Consider the following 13,062-nt stretch of genomic DNA (forward strand, 5'->3'; position numbering starts at 1 on the left):
AAAATATATAATGATAGCACAAACATATACAATTGTTACCTAGAAGAGAGATTGGCAATTGTGGCCTGTGGCTGTATGCAGACTGACCACTCCCTCCCCCTTCTAGTAAGTTTTTATTAGAACACACAACTGCCAATTTCTTCCCATGTTATCTATATCTGCTCTTTGTTACAGTGGCGGTCTCAGGTAATTGTGATAGAAACCAGATGGCTAAAATAGTTTCTATCTGTCCTTTCACAGGACCTGTTGGTTTATGGATGGTTAAGAGTATACGTCACCTTGGCTATGCCATGTGCCTGGATAAAAGAGAATTTCTCTGTGTGTGTGTGAGGGTGTTTTCAGATAAGATCATCATTTGAGCCATTAGACTCAATAAGGCAGATTTCCCTGCACTCTGTGTGTGTGTGTGTGTGTGTGTGTGTGTGTGTGTTTGTGTGTGTGTGCGTGTGTATGTGATGTAAGCTATTGAGGCTTGGATGAAATGAAGCAGCAAGGAAAAAGGAATTTGATACTTACCTTTTCTCCTAACTGCTTGAGATGGGACAACAGTCTCTTGCCCTTGGACCAAGACTTATAACATAGGCTTCCCTAGACTTGAGTCCTCTAGTTAGGACTGAATCTACAATCTTCCCCTTTTCTCCAGCTCACAGATGTCAGATTGTGGGGCTGTGCTGCCACCACAGCCCCATGGGTCAGTTCCTTATCATGTCCCTCTCTTCCTGTGTATGTTTGCTCTGTTCCTCTGAAGACCTGAGACTCTTATTGCGGCCCATGAAGAATTTGCAGACACACTGCCGAGTCTTCACTGTGCTGCTCATTCTTACAACTACCTTTCTGCCCATCAGTAACCACTGGCCTACCTTTTATTCTTTTTAAATGGTTTTCCAAAATAATTTTTGAACCTAAATATGGATAGACTACATAATTCAGTTCTCTCTCTCTCTCTCTCTCTCTCTCTCTCTCTCTCTCTCTCTCTACTTCACAAAAATCTATCTTAATGACAGATAAACCATTTGTGGGCCTGGTTATGTGCACATGTGTGCATACATGCATACGGACTTATGAGTATGTATGTAGAAGTAGACCTACAGGATCACAGGGCGTGGGTTAGTTGTTGCTCTGGTTTACTGACCATCCTAGGTTGCTTCCTAAAGGGTGTATTTCAGTCAGCTCATCCCAGACAGACATTACTGAATATGTAGAAATTTTGTTTGCCTATTTGCTAAGGATATCTGGAGGCAAAGTCATGTCAGAGTGCTTTAATGGCATCTCGATGGCATAGATCCTGGGGCCTTGTTATGCTTGGCCCACCAGAATTCACTTACTCTCTGAAGTGCTCGTTCCCACTTCCATCCCCTTTCCATGTCAGCTTCTATACATCATTTCTCATTGATTTCCAGTTCTTTATTGATTCCACGCCACCCAACCCCCCCAACCTCCCACCCCCTGCTTCAGCTTTATCTTATATAACAGCTACTGCCTCGTTTTCCTTGTCAGAGCTTCTATTGTTCTCAGTGAAAATAATGTCTTGATTTTTACCATCCCCTTGGTTGTGTTTTCTTCCACAGTACACTCTTGTGGCTTAAGTGCTTCCCTAAGATACTCTCTACTTTGATTCTTCCATTCGGAATTGTTTTTCCTGATAGTATTCTCCTGTTTTACCTTCCTAAAGCTATGCAACCTTTTCTCTCAGTTTTCTTACACATTTCCACAGAGAAATTCATTTCCACAGAGTATCATATAAATTACTAATCCCCCCTTTTCTAACAGATTGCTAAGCTACACTTGGAGTTCATGCCATCCTGGGCTATATGAGACCCTGGACCAAAAGAGCAAAAAACAAACAGCAAATGACAATTTCCATCTGACTTCTCTCGAGGCATCATTTTCATATACAGAATGACAATGTACACACAGACAGGTTTTCCAAGTTTTCTATCTTGTCTCGCATATGTATATATACATAATACACTGTCATAATTACTGGAGAATAAATTGTGACAATTCTTAGAGCAAAAATTGTGACAATTCTTAGAGCGAAACTTTCCACCTTATTCTACCAATAATGTGTGTCTGTTTTCTGTATCTACATTTTAGAACTAACTTGTCAGTTTCTAGAAAGCATTTTGTTCATCAATTTGGGGAAAATGGAGAATATTCATAATACTTAGTGTTTTAGCCTATAATCATAACTTATGGATACATTTATTGTCTATAATAGACATGTTCAGGAAAGTTGAATGTCTTACACATTTTGTTATATTTATACTAAAGAGGTCTATATCTTCAAAATATCTTCTGTGGGTCTAACTTGTAGGTTCCAGTTAATGGATTCAATGTGTACCCAGAAACTTAGCAGACTCTCCCAGACAGATTTGAAGATCGTCCTGGGTACTTTTTTATTTCCACAAGTAGTAAGAGCTGTTTTCATCTGTTACCTTTTCCTCTGCCTTCCATCTCTGAATGGATTCTGGCTCCATGTTGAAATCGCAGCTAGGGTAAAAAGAGGAACTCCCTTTCTTCTCATTCAAAAGAGAATCATAGGCTACTTCACCACAAAGCCCCATATCTGCTGTTTCTGTCCATAGTCTTTCTGAGAGTCATGTGTTTCTCTTTGCATCTCTGGTTTTCTAGAGATAGATTATATTTGTTATAAGCCTTTTCTTTATATAGTAACATGTTATTTAATAACTACATACCTGGAAAACTCACAATGAAAGCTATATAAACTCAAAGGAAATATTAGATGTGTTAATATGGCTAATTACCCAAATTGGAAATCTAAACCTACTTTTGAACTATTTTTCATTTTCACAGTAAAACCACAAGGTCCTCATGCCTTGTCTTTTTATATGTTGCTAGACTATCTGATAACAATTTGCCTAGAATTTTTGCACCTATAAGGTGGATTGGTTTATAGTTTTCTTATTATGCTTGTAAAATGTACCTAAGAGTTATGCTTGCTCATTACATGCTAAGGATATCATGTTTATTTTACACTATCCTTAACTCCTCTCCATATAAGGCAGTACTTCCTGGTTCCCCTTGAAGCTGTATTAGCCAATAGGAATAGAGACACAAAGCACTTTGCATGTATCTTATATCAGACGAGAACAGTAGTAGCTTGTCATGTGTGTATTTAGAAAGAGCTATTACATAGTAGAGGAGGACAAGAGGGCATACATGAGTCTCAGCACTTGAATATTGAGGTTATTCATTCTTTTGTTGTTCTTTTGTAGAAAAGAATCTTGGAAAATTCAAATAGTCCTCATTAAAGCTGAGGGAGAACCCGCCAACATTTTTCTTAGGTTTGTAGCTTGGACCACATTCTGTCAATGGTTTATAAGCTCTCCGGGCCTTTGTTATTTAAGCCAATTTCTTCCCAATCCATCCAAACATGTGAGTAACTGATCCAGTTTTGAAATCTTTGAGACTTGCTGAGTGTCCATCGCTTGCTTTGTGGTACCTGTCACATGTCCTTTGCTTCTAAGCAGCTTGGTCTGAAGTTTCTCAGGTTTATTGACTTTTTAAACAAACCAACTTTCCTAACTTCGTGTGTTTTTTTTTATTTTGTGTGTCCTTTCTAAAGCTACTTTCTGGTTTCATTTTTTATTTACCTTTTTATTTACTTTTTTATTTCCCCTTTTCTCCCATTGAGATTATGTGGCTTTTATTGTGATTTCCCAGATAAATGGTTACCTCATTATTTTTTCAAATGTTTCAAATATAATTATCAATGGCTATACATCCCCACTGCGATCCCTTCCATTTTATGGATATGAAAGAGTAGTTTCAGTCTTTCACTTTGACTTTTTAATTTTTTTCTTTAATTTGTTCTCCAACTGATAGCTTGTGTTGCAGTAGCTTTCTTAATTTCTAAATCAATAAGGGTTTTCCAATTATGCTTTTCTATTGGTTTTTAGATAACTTGCAGTGTCCTAGAGAACATAGTTACTATCATTTCTCTCCTTGAATCTTACGTTGTTGTTCAGGATACTTTTAATGTCCTTGTGTACTTATGAGGAAAAATATTTTCTATTTATTGATTATAATATATCCATATAAGTTCAGTTAGCCAAATAATTAGTTAATCATGTCCATGGTGGCTAATTTTATGTCCGCTTGACACAGGCTTGAGTCATCTGAGACGAAAGAACCTCAATTGAGAAAAAAACAAAATGTAGGATTGAGGTGCAGGCAAGCTTGTTAGAGCATTTTCTTAATTAGTGATTGATGTGGTGGTGGTGGTGGTGGTGGTGGTAGTGGTGTGTGTGTGTGTGTGTGTGTGTGTGTGTGTGTGTGTATGTTTGTGTGTAAGCATTTTATATGATTGGATTGAATTTTTGAAATGTTACATCCTAAACCATCCAAAAGGACATTAATTTTGGCTTGCAACATGAAGGGCTACTTTCTGCCACCCAGATGAAATGTTTCCCTCCTGCTCTGTCCTTTTGTTGGAGTGGTACCCACAGGGTGCACAAAGGCCTCAAGAGAAAACAACCTGCAGGTGACTCCTGACTTGCTCTAGGAGGCTGGCCCCACTGCACCCAGCCCGAGTCTCAAACCTCTGCTCCTCATAACAGCTCACTTTCTTATGAGACTTATGAGGCATAGAAAGAACATTAACCATTTTCTTCTAACTTAACTCCCATCATCCTAGCAATCTGGTCAAGGCAGAGAGAGTTAATGCTGTTTTATAAAAGATGGGGCTGAGACCTAAGGCCACAGCATTACCTTCCAGCCACAATGCTCAGTCTATGTAACACGAATGTAAATGTATTTCCAAGCAAAGGAATCTGAAAGAGACAGACTGCCCAGTTAACATCCCAGCTTGACTAACTGGGCTGAGAATAACACTGTACTTCCTAGGGCTTCCATTGGTAACATTCCCAGTGTAAGTTTTACCAATGAGGATCAGAATCTGTGGCTTGTGCTCCCTCGCCCTTGGTCCTCTTCTTCTTCCCTTTCTGTCTTCACTGTCCCTACCCCTTGCCATCTTGCTTCGTTTCCTTTCTGTCTTCTTTCTCTTATGGTTCTCTTTCAACAGCTACTCACTTGAGGCTTCCTGAAATTTAGCGAAAGAATTATGAAGGGAAAGTGAGAACACTAGACTTACCGCATATAGGTTGTGCTTCCCGGCTCGGATGTTGGAGCAAACAACAGAAACCTATGTGACTTCAGTGCACTCCAGCCTAACTGGCTTCAGTATGCTTACCAGAATATGACACTGTGTTGGCAGTGCAAGCTTTCACTCACTCTGTTACCCAAACCATGGCATCCAAAATCTCCTGTCTCGAGGAAAGAGCCTCTGCCAGTACAATGTTATCCATGGCATCACTTAGCCTTCCTCTCTGTCTCTTGGATCTCTTGCTCATTTTCCTTCTCTGCCTCTGTGAGGTGTGCATCCCAATGGAACTTTTGGAACTTCTTGGTTGCCACGTATTAGCCCTCCAGTCAATTCTGAGATTCAGTGGTAACTTGTAAAAAACGTTATCTCCATTCAGAAATGGCTCTCTTCCTCAGAAGAAGTTCTGCTGTCAGACTGTCTATGTCTAGACATGTAACTTTATTTAATAATATAATTACCTGAGTTAATGTGGACAAACAAGTGAATTCCTAGGAGGGACAATGGACCCAGAGTAGGGTAGTCACAGTGGATAGAGTACAGCTGGTACTCTACTTAGAGTTAAAGATACCTTCATGGTGTGTTCTCCTTAAAAGGATCTACCATTTCTGGGAGGAGATTTTGGGGTTCTCTACACCTACCATTTCCCAAGCCAATAAACATGCTAGGTGCTGTTTGCCTAAGACCCAGTGTTAGATAAATATAAAGTACACCCAGGTTTCTTGTCTTCCATGAGAACTGTAGTAGGCAAGTATCTCTTAGAGCCATATCTCCAGTCAAGCCTACCTGTGTGGGAACTGATTAGGTCATACTGGCTTCCCAGCATTATTGCCCAGGCCAATGAACATGCTGGTTACTGTTTGTCTGAAGCTCAGTTGTAGTTGAAGTGAAGTATCCTTAGAAGATTTCTTGTCTTTCATGAGAACTGTGGTAGACAATATCTTGAAGTCATATCTCCACTTAAGCCCCCCTGAGATCAGAAAAGGAAAGTTTTGGATTTTTTTTAACAACTCAGCTATGTTACATGATATTTTCTGGAAGGTATCTTGTGAGAGAGCGTGTGATGTTTTGATGAAAACAGACACTTGAGAGGGTATATGATGGTTAGAAAGAACATAAATGGAACCCCAAAAGCAGTGACTTGCATTGCTATGGGGTGCAATGCTTTGCTTCTTCACTGGTCGTTGCTGGTCTTCACTTCCTGGCTGATTCTGGCTACTTCTACTGACTTATACCAGTTTGGTGAAGTTCTGCTGTTTCTGCTGGCTAGTGCTGCCAATATTGTGTTTGGTGTTTGCTATTGGACTGGACTGTTGTTCTGATAACGAAGAGGGGAATTGCCCCCAGTGAACTACTTCTTAACAGGTTAACAAAACCCTTTTCCTATTAACCTTACCTCAAGTCAGTGAGTTAGAGGGAAGTAGGTTTTGAAAAAAAAATCTAAGTCTACAGGACTCTTATTAGATCATGTTGGTTCCTCATCAAGTTCCAGTCTCTTCTTCTTCTGAAAATTAAAATTTATGTTATTCAGAACTGAAGCATATTCTCCTTAAAAGCTGAATGTCCCATTCTTTTTTATGGGTGAATATGGTAAATAGCTAAGTTCCAGTCAATGGAATGGAAGTAATTGTGGCCCAATCCTTAAATGGGAAACATCACAGTAGGTTTACTTGCCATCCTCTGTCCTTCCTTTTGCTTCTCAGAATGACCCATAGCTGAAAAGATTCTACAACTATTTTTGTACAATAAGTGAACTTAGGGTTTGAAGGAAGACACTCTGGAAGGACGGAAGCATGTAAGAATATATCCAACCCACCAATGACAGAGTGTTACCATGGTAACTTAGGGCATGCTTTTAAAAACAACTTTTATAACCAGGAAGAGAAAGAAAATAAAGTCCTGTGAATGCTCCTGCTTTCTGTTCTTAGTTTTTCTGTTAATGAGCAGCTCTTCCTAGACTTGAAGATTCATGATTCTGAACTAAATGGGAACCACAATCTTCCCAGAGCTCCAACCCAGGCTTTCAGGATTCTCTTCAGTCCTTGAACAATCTACTTAAGCTCCTTGTCCCTGCTTGATCTCTTTATGCAAGAATAAGAACATGGGGACATCTGCCTCAAACATGGTATTTAGAAACTTCTTAGAATAATCTCCCAGACATGGTCATCAGGAAGTAAATGCTAGTTTTCGTTATTTTAATTGTTATCAATATTCATGAAAGGAGCAAAGCTGGTCCTAACATTGATGTCAATTTAACTTCTGCTTGGCTGAATCTACTGCTCCCTTCAGAAGTGCATATATCTCACTCTGATTGTCTCACACATGCAATAGTTCCTCCTGACTGACCTCAGCTTTTGCCTCTTCTGTAGAGGTGCAAGAGATGTGGATACACACCTCTTGGTTTCTGAACAACCTGGTTTCTATTTACACACAAACACACAATATAAATACGAAATATTCTAATCTACACTCCACAGGAAATAAAACACAACTATCTCTATGACACGGGGTCAGATGGGATAGATGTCACCACACTCTGTACAGACATGTCACCACTATGCAAACACAAAAGAAGAGAGGCCCACTTCATCCCAAGGGTTAAAACCTCAAATGGAAATGAGTCCAGATGCCTTCGATGGGCTCCCTGGGACATGAAAACAGGATTGGCTGAAATTGAAAATGACATGGGAAGAATGAGGTGCCATTTGAGGAAGACACAAAGAGCCACAAAGCCCTGAATGCTTTGTGTCCCCACCCACATTGTGCAGCATCTGCTGTTGACCCATTGTCTTTTGCATCCTTTTGTGCTGGGCCACCTCAGAGATTTCTGGGACAGTAAAGACCTGCTCTGAATAGGCCATTTGCTGAGCATTTGTGTGTCTGGTGAGGGTAACCATGTTGGGACTTGCTGGCAGGAGGACAGCTACAAGCTTGCTGTGGCAGATAATGGGTAGCTGGGGTGGGGATGAGGCCTCCCATGAAGGTCCCCAGGCAGGTGCATGGGTTGAGGAGTCTGGCTTCTGTTTGTTTGCAGAAGGGGCTATTCTGATCTTCCTGGATGTGTTTCTCTGGGGGGGGGGGGGAAGAAAAATGCAAATGAGTCAAAGGAGAAACAAGTCACCCATGCACAATCGGTGTGAATTTGCTCTGAGGATGCTGAAGATTACAGTCACATCAGCTACCAAGAGGACTGCCTGTGCTGGCACGGTTCAAAGAGCAGGCTCCTTGTGCAGAGGCAGCCAGGACACAGGCATCACTCCACACTCGTTTTTTTGCAAGTCTAAATAGCCTGACTTCTCATCTGGGGTGGGGGAAGAAGAAGAATATCCTCCTGAGTCTACAACCCCCAAGGGATCCGTTCTGTGCCCAGGGACTTTGCACATCCTAAAAGAGCTGCCCCTGGGCTCTGTTGGATATTATAGGTCACCAGCAGTGCATGGCTTAATAAAGGTGAGAGGGAGAAAATTTCAAAACAACTACATTTTCCTGCCAGACTCAGTGTGCGGCCCTGAGTCTTCTGCTTGTTGCCTTCCCGGGGCCTGAGATAATTATCGAATTGTTCTCCCATCTGAACAGATGTTGTCTGAACTGCCGTGCACGGCTAGTGCGGAGTGGCTGATTAGACAGCTCTCAGATGACTAAGGAGAGGGATTCTTTTCCTTCTCTGTGGTCACAGAGCTCAGTAGCTGGGCCTTATTTGTAGCACAGAGTGAGATGGCGAGTTGAGACAGCTTTGTGTAGGGTTTTCAATGTGCAAATGCTTTAATGGGAGAACCTACCAGGGATGTAATGACCAAGATGTGGTTTCAAAATAATAAGAAAGCTAACCGATTTTAAAAACGTATAGGTAAAGCCAAGGAGGGCAACATTGCTTTTTAATTTTTCGCAAATAGCATAAGAAAAACAGGACCCCCTTCCATCTAATAGTTAATTCCATATTAAAACAAGCACCTGTTTCTATCCTTTCCTGGTGGGTATAACACTGAAGCTGTTCAAAACTTGAAAGAATAGGATGCTTTTTGTTTCTAACCCAGACCTCTGTGCTACACTCAGAGACACAATTCGGCACACTGTCCCAAGCATGGTGTTGTTATGGTTGTTTATTCCATTACCTGCCGTATCAGTGACAATAACACAGTCCATGCTGGACCAGACTATGTAAATGCCACCGGTAAGATGATTTCGACCCCTCTCTGCTTCTGAGCCCGAACTGAGCCATGAAATCCAGCAGCTGCAGGGAAGGGATTATCTAGCCTTGCCTTGGGACCTCGTTAGGTGCTGGTATGGGGGTGAGCAGGGCTTCTGCTTTATGTCATGGGATTCCCACATGGCTATCTCTCTACCAGGCAGAGTAATACCTGTGTTCTTCCTGCAAGCTCATGGTGTTAGGAGGATTAATGAGATAATCCCATCGTAAAGATTTTTGACATCAAAAAAGTAGACCTTCTCCAGTGAAGGGGCCAAGCTACACTTGGCCCTCTGAGAAACTATCACTCTGACATAAGCCTCCCTGGCCCCTGCCCTGTGGCTGGGAATCCTTGGTACCCTTCACTCTGGCACTCAGTGCTCTGTATTGTCACTGTGTCCTCTGGGTCCCAAAGATCAGTGTCTAGTGTCCTTTTCTCTCCCTGAAGCTGTGTCAGCTCTGAGTACTTTAGGAGTTTGGCAAATCTTTGTTGAGTAAATGACAAAATGCGAATAATTATCATCATTATTATTAATTTGTTATCATTATAGGCAAAAATATATAGCAAGTATGTAGAGTATACTTGCTCCACAATGTTTGGAACCAGAAGTGTTTCAGATTTTGAGATTGTTCACATTTTGAAATATTTGCATAAATTTTTATCACCTGTAGTCTGAAAAGGCCCAACTCTAAGATGCTACCAGACCCAACACTGCTTGAATATCATACCGGCCTTCAAAAGGATTTAGAGTTCTGAGCACTTTAGATTTAGGCTGTGCAGATGAGGGATGCTTGGTCTGGATCATAAAATACTGTTTCAACTCGGCACAGCTTCCTTTCAGAAAATCCCTCTCTGCTTCTTTTGACAGAAAACACACAGTAGGGCTGGGTGTAGATGAAGAAAAATGCCAGCTTCCTTCCCTTTGCTAAACAAGCCTTCATTCTTTTGACAGAAAATTAGCTTTTAATTCACAGCCCTCTTAGAACTGCCCTTCTGAGTGATCACTCACGGAATTAAAGCCTATGGCTCTCAGAATGGCTGACGTCCTTTGCTTTGGCCATATGAGAAGTGATACAGTTTGCAGAACAATGGGCTAATACAAAATTATATAGAGTCTTCCTGCTATCTGATGTGGTCAGACTGGTGAGCAATAGGTCTAATCTGGCCTAAGATTCTTGCTTGTTGTCCATTGTCTCTTTAAGGCAATGTTTCTCAACCTGTAGGTCATGACCCCTTCCAGGGGACAAAGGACCCTTTCACAGAGGTTACCTAAGACCATCAGATGACACAGACATTTACATTACAATTCATAACAGTGTCAAAACTAAAGTTATGAAGTAGCAACAATAATAATTTTATGGTCAGGGGTCATCACAACTTGAGGAACTGGATTAAAGGGTTACAGCATTAGGAAGGTTGAGAACCTTGGCTTTAAGGATTTTAATGCTGTGTACCAGGTAGAGGAGGGGTATAGCTCATCACTACTCTCTCTCTCTCTCTCTTTCTCTCTTTCTCTCATGATTCATCACTGACTCTTACTACTGCCAATATGTAGAATATAGCAAAAAGGTCAGTAAGGCAGTTCTGAGAATACACCACAAAGGACTATGGCTCGCTCATTGTCTCTTGCTGTCTTGGGTTGCCCACAGCAATGAACTTAGCTCTGTGAGGGGCAAAAATTGATAACAACCTATTTTATTAAGAAAACCAGGTCTCAATGCCACAGCCCAAGAGAAACTCACTCCTGTTAACACCCCTGAGGGCATATGGAAGAAGTCCCTCCTGTATCTCAGCCAGTGCCTCTGTAACAGCCTCATTAGGGACCCAGAGCTGGCAGCTTAGTGTTGTATGGGTGAACGTGAGGGAGAATGCCTTGCCTAGACTGCAGGCCTGTAAACCTGTGAGATCATAGCACTGTGTTGTAAGCTGCTGAGTTTGCGGTCATTTGCTCCCTAGCTATACGTAACTGATGAGGTATTGCCAGGCACAGTTCAATCAGATTGTGTATTACCCAGGAGTCCAAGAGGATTCTAATAAAGTAACATCATTGGCTCCCACTGATGCTATTGCCAAGTGATGTCACTGCACAGCACCTGCCTCACGTGTGTGGTAAGGCTACTGTAGACAGCCTTGCAGTACTGGTTTATATGAAAGCATAACCTAAGGCTGACAAGATGGCTCAGTGGACACGGATCCTTGCTATCAAACCTGATGACCTGAGTTCAATCTCCAGGACCCACACGGTGAAAGGAGAGAGAACAGACCATCATAAGTTGTCCTCTGACCTCTATAAGTACTCCCACAAAAGAATCCTCCCACAGAAGAAATAAGCAGTAGGATAAAAACCGGTCTAGCCTATGCAATTACGTTACAGTGGACATTTAATGTATTATAGCCCTGCTCATTATATTTTGCTGCATATTCCCTTTGTTTATAAAAATGTACGTTGTAAAACTAAGTGGTTTAATGCTGCAGCGGCCTCAGACAGTTTGTGTTTACGGTGTCGTCTGACTGCACCAGGAGGTTGAGTGGCTGCCCTGCCCTATCTACATTTGAACAAGCACATTCTCTGCTGTTCAGACTGTGATGAAGTGGCCCCATGGTGCAGATCTCCAAACACGTCCCCATGTCAGCCACTCGGGTCTACAGAATATAATATAACGACAGAATTAGAAGTGGACTGTGGACTTTTTGCCTTCTGTTCCTGGCTCAGCACACTGCTCTCAATGGTGACTTTACGCCCCATGCAATGGCCATTCAAAGTAATGTCGTCTTACTCGGTCAAAAGGGTTCTCCTTTGCTGGCTGAACAAAAGACTTGACAAGCGTTAAGATGGCTCCCGTTCATCAAAACTCAGGGCAGGATACTTTTCACAGGAACGCGCTCACTCTGTGGTGAGATGTGGTACTATTCCTGTTACAGTTTATAGTGACTTTCATTGGAGCTGTGTTCCTGACCCCGTTGCCCATGGCTGTGCAGTGGACTGGGGTGAAAAAGCCACATGCAGAGCCACTCAGATGACCATGGTTTGGATCCTTCATGTGCATCAGACATGAACTGAAGCACACAGGACCAGGTCCCATGAGTCCTCTGCTTCCTCCTTTGGCATCTCCGTAGTTCCTCTTCCAGCCTTGGCTTGATGACAGCCCTTTGCCCTGCCACTTTCTGTGATCCTAAATATTTCTATTCTTTGTCTGTGTGGCTCCTGGGGTGTGGCTCCATCTTGCTCCCCAGAGCACTCTCTTTTTCTATACTTTTAGCTCTCCATCCTTTGCTCAGTGATGATCCTGCAATTTGCCTGCTATAATTTTCCTTCATGACTTGCTCACACTTGTACAAATACACACCATCTCCTGCATGGTGCAGGGTCTTGGAAAGTGGCTGAAAGAAACATGTGAGAAAAATTCTTCATCTGAGGAGGGAGAAATGGGGAATGTCTTTGGTCTTCAGTAAATGCAGGGAAACTTGTTGGGAGATTCACAAAGAGACTATCATTTGGAAAGGTTATCTTTGTTTGGAGATTGTATTCATTTCTTTCCTATGATAGAACATTCTGATTAAAATGAGCATATTAGATATTTTCAACATATACATGATTTCTCTCTCTCCCTCCCCTGCACCCTCTCTCTTTCTCTTCCAAATTTTACTAACTGTGCTCCACCTAGGGGTGAAGGGAGAGCAGGCTTGTGCACTAACTACCCTTGCCTCCAGGTGCCTGCAGGGCTCAGGCACAATGCTTTGTCTTTTGTC

Source organism: Micromys minutus, assembly GCF_963924665.1.
Source record: "Micromys minutus genome assembly, chromosome: 2".
Lineage (NCBI taxonomy): Eukaryota > Metazoa > Chordata > Mammalia > Rodentia > Muridae > Micromys > Micromys minutus.